Genomic DNA, 13127 nt, shown 5'->3' with positions numbered 1-13127 from the left:
TGACAAACATTAATTCTAGGCCCAAAATAATAAAGACAAACTGAGCTAACCAAAATGACATGAGGGGAACATATTGACACACATGGGAAGACAAATAAATACATTTAAACACACTACAAAGCACTACAACATAATCCACTACAACACCAACACGTCACTAAATCATATTAACAAAATAAAGTACAATGAAACTGAAATATCAAAATGCATTTCTTCAAAATCATAATAAATTCTAACATAAAGCCCTGCCCGTCCAAAGCAAACAGCTCCTTATAAGCCAATCTGAAGCAGCTTCTTTCTGTGACCAGCCATTTCATTTTGGGGGTTTTCGGTCACGAAGAGGTTAATATGCATGAATTAATAATGCATTAATCATAAATGAAATACACTGTGCATATCCACATTCATAAACACCGTAGAAACACTGTTTTATGCATTTAGACCAAGTATCTCTCTCTCACACACACACACACACACACACACACACACACACACACACAAATGGTGCATTTATAGCGCCTTTATCCAAGGCGCTTTACATAGATTGTGCATTACATTCACCCATTCACGCACACATTCATACACCGATTGCAGCGGAAGCCATGCAAGGTACCAACCAGCACATCGGGAGCAATTTGGGGTTCAGTGTCTTGCCCAAGGACACTTCGACATGTAGACAGGAGGAGCCGGGATTCGAACCGCCGACCCATGGATCATTGGACGACCCTGCTCTACCTCTTGAGCCACAGTCGCCCCCACACACACACACACACACACACACACACACGCACGTTGCATCGTCAGACTGACTATGTAACATTTACAACATACACGCAAAATATAGGCTTTGCTGCCGCCTTGTGGTGACCACGGACACATGCAGAAAACACAACTGAATTCTAGCTTTTGGTGTTTATAACGATAATAATTATATAACTATGCATTCTACTGGTGTTTATAACGATAATAATTATATAACTATGAATTCTAACGATAATAATTATATAACTATGCATTCTACTGGTGTTTATAACGATAATAATTATATAACTATGCATTCTACTGGTGTTTTTAACGATAATAATTATATAACTATGAATTCTAACGATAATAATTATATAACTATGAATTCTACTGGTGTTTATAACGATTATGTTAAACAAAGCTAACGCATAGCGTCAGACAACAACAAACCCAGAGCTAGGCGGAACTGACGGAGGATAATAAAGGTGACTCAGAGAGCAGATGTGGGTTTGCTTCCCTAGACCATGGCTGCGTTCGAATTCATTCCCTATGCCCCATATAGTGCACTACTTTGGGGTTCCGCCATTTTGTTATAGTGTCCGAATATGTAGTGAGCATTTTTGCACCCTAATGTAGTGGACTGAAGTATCCCACAATGCACCGGGAATTGTAGGGACCATCCGATGGTCACTACAAAAACACAGCAAAGCAAATCTGCCCCATAATGCATTGCGCAAGCTCGCATGCGCAAACGCACATGCACGCGTTTGTGCGCACGTGCGCTGCTTCTGCATGCATGCGCTTATTGCGCTCCAACTCAGAAGAGGCAGAAGTTGAACCAGCGAAAGAAATCAACACAAATGTACTTTTTAAACTTTCGTTTCCCCTCTCTTTTCATTTGCAATTGATTGATTGATTGATTGAAGAATTTATTAACAGTTTGCAGAATTACAGTACATTTCAAGCACAAACTCAATACAAAGGCTGTTAACTGTGAGTGGACGACCCAATTAAGCATTACACTTGTTTCCAATAGGGTCCACCATGTTCAAATCATCAAAACATTTAGAGACGTACAAATAGACACTTCTATAGACAGAACAGGAATTCATCATAAAGGAGGTAAAAAGGGAAAAGAAATATATACAGTGAGGGGAAAAAAGGGGGGGGGGGGCGGGGGGGGGATTCAGATTTTACGGGGGCCAGTTTCGAATTGCAGCCATCCGTAGGTGCCCTTTGAGAGCGGTTTTGAAGTAGTCAAGGGATTCGCATGTCTTAATGACAGTTGGTAGGGCGTTCCACATTTTGGTGGCATAGGAGCGAAAAGAATTTAGTCCCTTGTATATCCTTTATCCAGCAATATGAAAACAGTGCACCACCTTGACAATATGAAAATATCAGCAGCATGATTATGAACCAGTGGCAGCGGTGGCCGAACGGATAGCGGCGCGGTCTAGATACCGGAAGGTTCCCAGTTCGAACCAGCCGTCCGACACGTTAAAATTACCACCGCTGAAATGCCCTTGAACAAGGCATCAACCACTACGATGAAATGTGTTCTATGAGCAGGGCCTGGCTGGAAACAAGTTCTTGAGCTTAGCCCAGATACCCTGGGTAAATATAGATTTCATTTCATTTCATTTCATTTCAACCCCTGCTAATCCTGGGGGGGATCTACAAGCTCTGCTCACAATACGGACGTTAACAGAAACAGCAGTCCAATAAATTACTGCCTACATAATGAAGTTTTAATGTATTTAGCGCAATTCAATTAAATAATGTTAGATAACATATATTTTTTAATGGCAGGAATTAATTCATATTAATAAAACATATGTTCGGAGACACCATTAATGTGTCTCACATGCATGTACAAAATATATATTGGACTTTAGCACATAGCTTTACAACCTCACCAACCTTAATCCAAAAACTATTAAAATATAAGGCCTTCTACAGCAAACAACTCATTCCTCTCCTAACGTCATGCTGGGCCTGGGTGATACAATGAATCAGATTAGTAATACTATCAGGCATATGTTTCAATGCGGTAAGGCGAACATCATTAGCTTCTCTGAAACTAAACTCGATGAGTCAACCAAAGACCCAGAAGTTGAAATAGAGAACTATTCTTTGATCAGAAACGACAGAAACAGGCATGGTGGTGGCGTGTGTATGTATATTCACAAAGACACTGAATATGTTACTCGTACTGACTTACAGCATGATGAAATTGAAACTGTGTGGGTTGAATTAATTTTCAAAAAGGCTAAATCAGTATTAGTGGGCACCGTCTACAGACCGCCTGACCAACATGGGTTCTATGATATACTTGAGGGGTGCTTAGCTGAGGAGGAATGTGTAGAGAAAATCCTGATTGGCGACTACAATACAGACATGCAACGTAAGGAAGCACCTGTGTTTAAGTCATTCAGTAAGTTCTGTGATCTACATAGTGTCAGTCAGCTAATTACCCAACCCACTAGAGTGTGTGATTCTACTCAAACTGTCATTGATCTCATTCTGTCCTCGGACAAATCCAGAATCTCCAAGAAAGGGGTTATTGTATGTGGGCTTAGTGATCATTTTATGATATTCTGTACCCGCAAAATACAAAAACTTAAGACCGGCTGCCACAAAACAGTCATATCAAGGGACCTCAAAACCTACTCTAGTGAGGTTTTTAACCAAGTATTGGAGAGTCTGGATTGGTCCGATGAGCTTAAAAGCACACTTGTCGAAGAAGCTTGGCTTGGCTTCAAAACCAAATTTACATCAGTACTGAACAACATGGCTCCTTTGAGAACCACCAGGGGCAAAACCCGCTCGGAACCATGGATGAATTCGGACATACTGGCTGCAATGAAAGCCAGAGACAAAAAATGCTCTGAATTTCTAAAATGCAAGTCAAAGCTAGCCAAGCGCTTCGACAGTGTTCGCCAAGCTCGTTTGAACAACCTAAATACACAACGAATCAAGCTACGAAACAGTGTAACTGCCATGACCAAATCAGCTAAAAGTAACTTCATTAATGATAAAGCTCAGGAAAACAAAAACAATCCTCATGAGCTCTGGAAGCTACTAAACAATCAACTAAGCTATGGTCAGAAACTAAAAACCAGATTTTCGAACATAAACATCAAATCGGACAACACTCTCATCACTGACAACCTTGATGTGGCCAACTACTTGAATATCTTCTTTACAAACATAGCAACAACTCTGGTTAACAAACTGCCCTCCCACTCTGGGCTCTTTGGTGTAGAGCACATTACAACCTTCTACAGAAACCTAGGTGTTTGTAAAGACGATTTTAAACTAGTTATGGTAACAACTGATGAGGTAATTAAGAAACTGAGTGCCCTCCAACCCCACAAGGCCACAGGCCATGACAACATTCCCTCCAAATTTCTCAGAGACTCAGCCATCTCTATAGCTCCAATCATCACCCACATAGTAAACCTCTCCATCAAACAGGGACAGGTCCCCCAAGATTTCAAACTGGCCAAAGTAACCCCCTTGCACAAGAAAGGGAGTAAATTAGACCCCGGCAACTACCGCCCTATTTCTATTCTTAGTTCCATCTCGAAAGTGATGGAAAAAATAGTCTATGAACAGGTTGAAAAGTATCTTGCCACTAATAAATTATTGTACGAGTTCCAATCTGGCTTCAGAACATCCCACTCCACTGAAACATGCCTTCTCTATTTGAGCGACCACATCAAACAAGAGGTGGACGCTGGCAAATACTGCGGCATGGTCAAGCTGGACCTCCAAAAGGCTTTTGACACCGTGAACCACTCCATACTGGTTAACAAGCTAAAAGCAATTGGTTTCGATAGCACATCAGTGAGCTGGATGCAATCCTACCTGGAGGGGAGAGAACAGATGGTGGAAGTGAACGGAACACTGTCCCCCCCCCTCCCAGTGAGCTGTGGCGTTCCACAAGGAAGCATACTAGGGCCTCTACTGTTCCTAATATATGTAAACGACATGACTTCAGCTTGTGACTGCAACTTGTTCCTGTTCGCAGATGACTCAGCACTGCTGGTCTCGGACAGGGACAAACTGCAGGTTGAAAATACCCTCAGCTCTGAACTCGGTAGAATCTGCACCTGGCTCGCTGATAACAAACTATCTTTACACCTGGGAAAAACTGAATCCATTCTCTTTGGCTCTATTAGTAATCTCAGCAAGGCAAATGGCTTCTTGGTTAGAGTGGGTGACAATGTTATCACACGTAAAGATGAAATTACCTACCTAGGTTCCATCCTGGAGGCTAATCTTTCCGGTGATAAAATGGCCACCAACGTAATCAAAAAAGTCAACCATAGAACAAGATTCCTCTACAGGATCTCCTCACTGGTCAACAAAAACACCTTGAAGACCTTAACAGGAGCCCTTGTACAGGGTTTCTTTGACTATGCATGCACCTCCTGGTACCACAGCACCTCAAAGGCCCTTAAAACCAGGCTCCAGACTTCCCAAAACAAACTGGTCAGGCTCCTACTTGATCTAGCCCCCCGAACCCACCTCACCCCTGCCCACTTCGACAGGCTGGAATGGCTTAGGGTCGACGACAGAGTACAGCATCTTGCAATGGGTCTGGTCCACAAGATTCGATACACCACCAAGATACCCATGTACCTGTCTAGATACTTCCTTAATGTTAACGAAGTCCACACCCACAACACCAGAGGGAGTGCAACGAACCATGTACAACCCAGATTCGGCACAAACAAGGGACTAAATTCTTTTCGCTCCTATGCCACCAAAATGTGGAACGCCCTACCAACTGTCATTAAGACATGCGAATCCCTTGACTACTTCAAAACCGCTCTCAAAGGGCACCTACGGACGGCTGCAATTCGAAACTGGCCCCTGTAAAATCGGAATCCCTCAAACACGAACGCAAGGACAACACAAGAGACGGTCGCGGCCACACAGCCAACTCAAGGTATGGCCACTGAGCCGAATTGGGGACCCAACGCAAGGACAACACAAGAGACGGTCACGGCCACACAGCCAACTCAAGGTACGGCCACGGAGCCGACTTGGGGACCCAACGCAGCTCCTCCAAGGAAAACAAACAAATTAACGGAGCTGAACGTGAACCGCCCACCCCCTTTTTTTCCCCTCACTGTATATGTTTCTTTTCCCTTTTTACCTCCTTTATGATGAATTCCTGTTCTGTCTATAGAAGTGTCTATTTGTACGTCTCTAAATGTTTTGATGATTTGAACATGGTGGACCCTATTGGAAACAAGTGTAATGCTTAATTGGGTCGTCCACTCACAGTTAACAGCCTTTGTATTGAGTTTGTGCTTGAAATGTACTGTAATTCTGCAAACTGTTAATAAATTCTTCAATCAATCAATCAAACCGGGGGAAAAAACTTCGACCACGGCGCATGCGCAGTACCAGGTCACGGAATTCTATAAGGTCACTGATGTAAATGTAACACACCGGAAATTCCTATTTTATAATGTGACGTGGGTGTGTTTACTTCCGCTAGCCTAGCCAGCTTAGCTAGCTTCCACCATAGCAGTAGCTAGCTGTGTGGTTAGTTAGCTTCTCATACAAGACTGTATTTGTTTTAAAACGTTTTTTATTTAATCGACAGTTTGTGTTAAATAATGTTCTGTCTTTTAGAACAACAATAAAACACGTGACTCGTAATAATAGCCATGGAAATAAAATAAAGCTAACTGTAGCTAAAGCTATTTTCGGAGCTCAGGTTTTAATTTGAAGAGAAAGCGGAAATGCAGTGTTTAACGTTAGAATGTTGACGCTTTAACTTGACGAGTAGAACTTCCTCTTATTTTGAAAACTAACCGGAAGTGCGTTCGCATAAATTGACTAAACATCGACTTGATGGACTGACTGACTGTAAAACACTGTTGTACGGAAGAAGTATAAATCTACCTGTCAGTAAAATTCCACCACCAGATGGCGTTAATACCCACTTTTCCATGCATTCTGCAACACAGTGCAGCTCAAAGCACTGGTTCCATATTTACGGCTCTAGCAGTGATTCTCAACCCGATTAATTTCAAGGACCCCCAGTTTGACATGCATTAGTATACGGACCCCCATTTAATGGCATTTATATCTCTGAGACCCCCATTTATATTGTAACGTCAATGTTCATTTAACTCTGAGAGTGTACAAATGGAACCAAATGGACCCGGCGGCTGATTGATTGATTGATTGATTGATTGATTGTTAGATTAATTTATTGACAGATTGCAGAATTACAGTAGCCTACATTTCAAGCACAACTCAAAACAAAACTGTTAACTGTGGACGACACCATAAAGCAGTGGTTCCCTAACTTTTTCATGTCAAGGACCCCCAAATTGACACTAATTATCCTACGGACCCTCCATTTGAAAAGACATGCCAGGGACCCCCATAAGAGAAGATTTTTACGGCTCTAGCAGTGTTTCTCAACCAGTTTAATTGCAATTAAGGACCCCCAGTTTGTCATGCATTAGTCTACGGACCCCCATTTAATGGCATTTCTATCTCTGGGACCCCCAATTTATATTGTAGAATCAATGGGTCACTGTGTGTGTGTGTGTGTGTGTGTGTGTGTGTGTGTGTGTGTGTGTGTGTGTGTGTGTGTGTGTGTGTGTGTGTGTGTGTGTGTGTGCGTGCGTGCGTGCGTGCGTGCGTGCGTGCGTGTGCATGTGTGAGTGTGAGTGTTGACATTAGCCATGTGCTGATCACAGATAGACTTCAAGGGAAGCCCAGTGACGCACACTGATGATGTCAGCAGTGGAAAGTAACTAAGTACATTCACTTATTGTACTGTACTTCAATCAATCAATCAATGATTGATTGATTGATTGATTGATTGATTGATTATCAATCAATCAACATCATAATTCATAGCCTACTCAATGCACTTCACTTAAATCAATACATACAAAAAAAATCATCCCCGTGTGAACTGAGTGGTGTATAATATAGCCTGTCTGACGTAATGAAATCATGTCTGATGTAATGAAATCACACCCGGGTGAACAGGGTGAACATAGCAACCATGCTCATTTTTTCTGCACAAACAAAGCCAGTTGTAGGAGTGGTTTACACCACTCAAAAATATAATGCATATGCATGCATGGATGCACACACACACACACACACACACACACACACACACACACACACACACACACACACACACACACACACACACACACACACACACACACACACACACACACACACACACACACACACACACACACACACACACACGCATGCAGGCACACACGGCAAGTGCAGGCTTGTCTGACCGCCTGTGTTTGTCCTGCACAAACATTACATTTCATTGACAACTACAAAAAGTGCCCCTCGGGACACAGGTCTCCACCAGGGCAGGCCAGGTTGTGGCCTCCTGGTGGCGCTATAACCCGGGACACAGGTCTCCACCAGGGCAGGTCAGGTTGTGGCCTCCTGGTGGCGCTATAACCCGGGACACAGGTCTCCACCAGGGCAGGCCAGGTTGTGGCCTCCTGGTGGCGCTATAACCTCGGGACACAGGTCTCCACCAGGGCAGGTCAGGTTGTGGCCTCCTGGTGGCGCTATAACCTCGGGACACAGGTCTCCACCAGGGCAGGTCAGGTTGTGGCCTCCTGGTGGCGCTATAATAGGCCAATGTGAAAAGGGTGCCATTTCTTCTTAATCGTTATTCATAGTCTGGATTTTCGGTGGTGAGTTGACCACCAAACTACAACATGACGTCACAAGCCGCGGTGAAGAGCAAACCACTGCCACCGCCCCAGCCCTTCTCTCTGTTTTTACTCACCACCGCTCAACGTTATCATTTCAGCTTTCACCTCCCGGAGCGGTGGTCACCTCACCACCGGAGCGGTGGTCACCTCACCACCGGAGCGGTGGTCACCTCACCACCGGAGCGGTGGTCGCCTCACCACCGGAGCGGTGGTCACCTCACCACCGGAGCGGTGGTCACCTCACCACTGAAAATCCAGACTATGAATGGATATTGGATGATTTGATTCATTTTGTTCCATCGTTGGCATCCAGAGAGTGTGGCACCGACCGGGTTAATGGTGTCAGAGATTAGCTGTACACAGACGGACACACACACACACACACACGCACGCGCGCACGCACGCACACACACACACACACACACACACACACACACACACACACACACACACACACACACACACACACACGCGGACGGACGGAGTGCAAACTCTCTCCCCATGCCTTCGGCCTGGTGGAGACAATTAATGGAGAATTTAGACGAGCAAATATAGACGAGCAAATCGACATGTTACGTCATGATGATGTAGGCTTACTTCTACATTACAGTATTGATTGATTGATTGATTGATTGAAGTATTTATTAACAGTTTGCAGAATGGGTTCATTTCACATGAAATCACAACTCAATACAGAGACTGTTACTGAGGACGACTCACTGATACAGCATTACACTGGTTTACTACACGGTCCACCATGTTCAATTCATCAGAGATGTACAAATACACACTTGTATTAAAAAATCACACCCGTGTGAACTGAGTGGTGCAAGGTCTTATATAGCCTGATCAGCTGTGGTCTGACGTAATGTCAGTGACCATAGTAACCATGCTCATTTTTTTGGGTCCCACGTACAGGTACACACACGTACAGGTACACAGTACAGACAAAGCTCGTTGTTGGAGTGGTTTGCACCACTCAAAAACAGGAAATCATATGAATCTTGATACTTTTAATTAGGTGAAGAAAAAAACTATTTTTCCACCACTGACAATTTCATCTGATCAATGAAACTAACTTTTAATGTGAAGTCCGTTTTGGCGGAAGTGACGTCAGAACAGCGTCCCCTCCTACGGAAGTGACGTGGGGACAGTGTGTGTCCTCTGTTAGCATGCCAACAGGCTAACAGCAGCTCATCCTGTTGGAGCCTCGAGCGGTTCAGCTCCTGTCTGTTTACACCGTGCGTGCGTGTGCGTGTGTGTGTGCGTGTGTGTGCGTGTGTGTGGGGGTGTGCGCGCGTGTCTGTGTGCGTGTGTGTGTTTATGTGCGCGCGTGGTTGCCATGGAGACATTGATGCAGCAGCTCGTGCACAAGAACACCAACAAACGGCGTCTCGAGACGGAGGGGCGGGGCCACGAGGAGACGGTAAAGATCAAAGACTAATAATAATAATAATAATAATAATAACAAGGTTGTAGATCTGCTATTTTCTTGTACATTTCAATACATTTGAAAACATTCTGCATAACATACTTTTTATTGATTGTCAAGTCAAGTCCATTTTATTTATATTTATTATTATTTAGCTTTCCAGAAGCAGGTAGACAGTAGTCTATCAATAACAGAACATGTTATTATCATACAATAATGGAACAGGTAGACAGTAGTCTATCAATAACAGAACATGTTATTATCATACAATAATGGAACAGGTAGACAGTAGTCTATCAATAACAGAACATGTTATTATTATACAATAATGGAACAGGTAGACAGTAGTCTATCAATAACAGAACATGTTATTATTATACAATAATGGAACAGGTAGACAGTAGTCTATCAATAACAGAACATGTTATTATCATACAATAATGGAACAGGTAGACAGTAGTCTATCACAGTAATAACTAACACAATAACTAACTATCCACAGTAATAATATAACATGTTTTTACAATAATGATACAGATAGACCGAATCGCAGTGCATTATTAGAACATGTTATAATAACAGGCCAAGCAAAACGAAATAACAACAAAAACAGTGAACAACAATACACAATAAGTTCACACTGTGTTAAAAGCCAGGATAAAAAGGTGGGTTTTCAAGTTGGATTTAAAAATCACACCTGTGTGAAGTGAGAGGCACTCTTATCATCTTACCTGTACTGCCAAATAATTATATACACATCTTTTATGGCGTAATTATCAGACAAAATAAACATGGACAAAACAAACATTAAACTCTGTCCATGTCAATGGGGTTTATAATGTTAGCGCCCCTCAAAAATCTCCAGGGTGGCCCGGTGGGGCTTTGAATACGTGATTGATTGATTGATTGATTGATTGATTGATTGATTGATTGATTGATCGAGCCCCTCCTATATGCAGCTTTTAGTGTATGTTCACAAACTGTCTTATACACAAACATTAAATTCTCATTGACAATGAATGGAGAACTGTACGTCATAGTGTCTGAGCAAATAGGCATAGTGTCTATGTTACCCCTATGTGTTTTGAGCGCCCCTCACATCACACAGGTGTGATTTAAAATAAAGTACAGTATCAAGCCTGCCCAGACTCTTCTTCAACAAAGGGTTAGGGTTAGGGTTAGGTTTAGGGTTAGGGTTAGGGTTAGGGTTAGGTATTAGGGTTACAGTATCAAGCCTGCCCAGACTCTTCTTCAACAAAGGGTTAGGGTTAGGGTTAGGGTTAGGGTTAGGGTTAGGGTTAGGTATTAGGGTTACAGTATCAAGCCTGCCCAGACTCTTCTTCAACAAAGGGTTAGGGTTAGGGTTAGGTATTAGGGTTAGGGTTAGGGTTAGGGTTAGGTATTAGGGTTACAGTATCAAGCCTGCCCAGACTCTTCTTCAACAAAGGGTTAGGGTTAGGGTTAGGGTTAGGTATTAGGGTTACAGTATCAAGCCTGCCCAGACTGGGTTAACCCTAACCCAGACTCTTCTTCAACAAAGGGTTAGGGTTAGGGTTAGGGTTAGTAGGCCTAACCCTAACCCTAACCCGGGTTAGGGTTAGGGTTAGGGTTAGACTCTTCTTCAACAAAGTTGGCGAAAGCAAACATTCTTTGTTCTGTAACTACAACATTAATTTCGCTCCTATTCCACTAAAATGATGATGATGATGATAAGATCACTGATGTTTGAGGTCCACTAGCCCCTCCTATATACAGCTTTGAGGGCCCTAGCCCCTCCTATATAGGTTCACACTCTATAACATACGACGAATTAGACCGTTCCTCACCCAGGAATCATCCCAGCTCCTAATCCAGACAACAGTCCTGTCAAAACTTGACTATTGTAACTCTCTCCTTACTGGCCTACCGGCATGTGCACTGAAGCCTCTCCAACTGATCCAAAATGCCGCAGCTCGCTTGGTCTTCAACCAGCCAAAATTCTCACATGTCTCCCCCCTGCTCCGCTCCCTGCACTGGCTCCCGGTCGCTGCCCGCACAGAATACAAAACTCTGATGTTGGCATTTAAAGCAACCAAAGGTATGGCTCCCCCATATCTTGCCAGCATGATTGAACCCTACAAACCCTCCCGCGCACTCAGATCAGCCAACGCAGGGAAGCTGGAAGTACCCTCACTAAAAACGCCGGGACAACGCTCCACACGTCCCAAACTCTTCTCCCTTCTGGCCCCAAAACTGTGGAATGCACTTCCCGTTGCAATCAGAACTGCAGCATCACTCCCGATCTTCCGCCGTAGTCTGAAAACCCACCTTTTCAGACTCCATCATGGCCCATAGCACTTACCCTACCCCCCTTAGACAGCACTTCTTAGACTTATATAGCATTTGAAACAGACTTATAGCATGTCATGTAGACAGCACAATAAGTGCATTGTATGTAGTCATAGCACTTCATAGTATATATGTACAGCATAGTATAGCATATATGTGTAGTTTATATGTATAGTGTCATTATATAGATATGTTCTAGTTATAGTTTATATGTATAGTGTCATTATATAGATATGTTCTAGTCACGGTCTTAGCTTACGCATGTTTCGCGATAAATGCATTTTTTTTTTTACATATGTGATGTATTCCCATGCTTTTTGTTCTTGCCTATTGTAAGTCGCTCTGGATTAAGAGCGTCTGCTAAATGCCTAAATTGTAAATTGTAAATATACAGCTTTGAGGGCACTAGCCCCTCCTATATACAGCTTTGAGGTGTTCTAGCCCCTCTTATATACAGCTTTGAGGGCCCTAGCCCCTCCTATATACAGCTTTGAGGTGTTCTAGCCCCTCTTATATACAGCTTTGAGGTCCACTAGCCCCTCCTATATACAGCTTTGAGGTGTTCTAGCCCCTCTTATATACAGCTTTGAGGTCCACTAGCCCCTCCTATATACAGCTTTGAGGTATTCTAGCCCCTCCTATATACAGCTTTGAGGGCCCTAGCCCCTCCTATATACAGCTTTGAGGGCACTAGCACCTCCTATATACAGCTTTGAGGTGTTCTAGCCCCTCTTATATACAGCTTTGAGGGCCCTAGCCCCTCCTATATACAGCTTTGAGGTGTTCTAGCCCCTCTTATATACAGCTTTGAGGTCCACTAGCCCCTCCTATATACAGCTTTGAGGTATTCTAGCCCCTCCTATATACAGCTTTGAGGGCCC

At 43.3% G+C, this 13127-nt stretch overlaps 1 long non-coding RNA gene across 1 annotated transcript in view; it reads left to right on the top strand.

Moving 5' to 3' along the window:
• The first annotated feature begins 9625 nt into the window (after positions 1-9625).
• LOC306919000 overlaps positions 9626-13127 on the top strand; it is a 6854-nt gene continuing 3352 nt past the window's right edge. The window contains exon 1 of the long non-coding RNA XR_013789452.1: positions 9626-9912. This is a non-coding gene — a long non-coding RNA (uncharacterized lncRNA). The remainder of the gene's footprint in view (positions 9913-13127) is intronic.

The sequence above is a fragment of the Electrona antarctica genome, assembly GCF_951216825.1.
Source record: "Electrona antarctica genome assembly, contig: scaffold_54, whole genome shotgun sequence".
Taxonomy (NCBI): Eukaryota; Metazoa; Chordata; class Actinopteri; order Myctophiformes; family Myctophidae; genus Electrona; species Electrona antarctica.
This window is presented reverse-complemented; position numbering and strand designations above follow the sequence as displayed.